The following is a 1,096-nucleotide window of genomic DNA, read 5'->3' on the forward strand; positions in this document are numbered from 1 at the left end:
CGCTAATCCATTAATGCTTTTATACACCAGTAGGGCAATTTTGAAGACAGTTCTTTGTTGAACGGGCAACCAATGAAGATTGAAGAGAATAGGAGTAACATGATCAAAATATGAACCACCAGTTAACAACTTGGCAGCCCGATTTTGAATTAATTGTAACTGTGCAACATACTTTTTGGGTAAACCGTAGAATAAACTGTTGCAATAATCGATCCTCGAGTGAATGAACGAGTGAATTAAACATTGCAATGTATGCATATTTAGAGATCCTTTGATGAGTCTCAATTTTCTCAATTGGTAAGTACATTCTTTCAACAACAACTTTATGTGCAATTGCATTGTCATGTTTGTTTCAAAAATAAATCCAAGATTTCGTGAATTTGTGTATGTATGTATGTATGTATATATGTATGTAAAATAAAATTGAAGATAGACGCCCTATTTGTTGGCAGTGAATTTATGAAAGACATGACGAAAAAATGTCTTCTTTTTTATTCTCAACAAATTTCAAGCCTTCAGAACAATAACCACATACCACGCATACTCCAATACACACACACGTAAAATACACACATACGCACGTACATACAATACACTAATCCACACGTACAACACACACACACACACACACACATACAGAAATATATTTCACACGTACACATACATACAATAAACCAATATACATGTAAATTTCACACATACACATACATACACATACACACATACACACAATACACACGTACAATACAAACAACAAAAATACAAAAAAAAATAGCTCAATACAATTAATAATGAATCGTTAATTATAAAAAAACGTATCGACGTACCTTCCATCCATTCTTCCTACATCCTCTCTCTCTCTCTCTCTCTCTCTCTCTCTTTTTTCACTTGCACTCGTTCCAGTGTAGCGGTGCTGATGACGATTGTCTCTGGTCGTGGTGATGATGATGATTGTGATGGTGGTGGGGATGGTGATGATGATGATTGTGATGGTGGTGGGGATGGTGATGATGATGATGATGCTGGCAAAAATGACGTCAGACTCACCCCTTCAATATTCACTCCGGACGACTTAAACGTAATACCGGCCGACAAA

The sequence above is a fragment of the Helobdella robusta genome (genome assembly GCF_000326865.2).
Source record: "Helobdella robusta unplaced genomic scaffold HELROscaffold_57, whole genome shotgun sequence".
NCBI classification, from domain to species: domain Eukaryota; kingdom Metazoa; phylum Annelida; class Clitellata; order Rhynchobdellida; family Glossiphoniidae; genus Helobdella; species Helobdella robusta.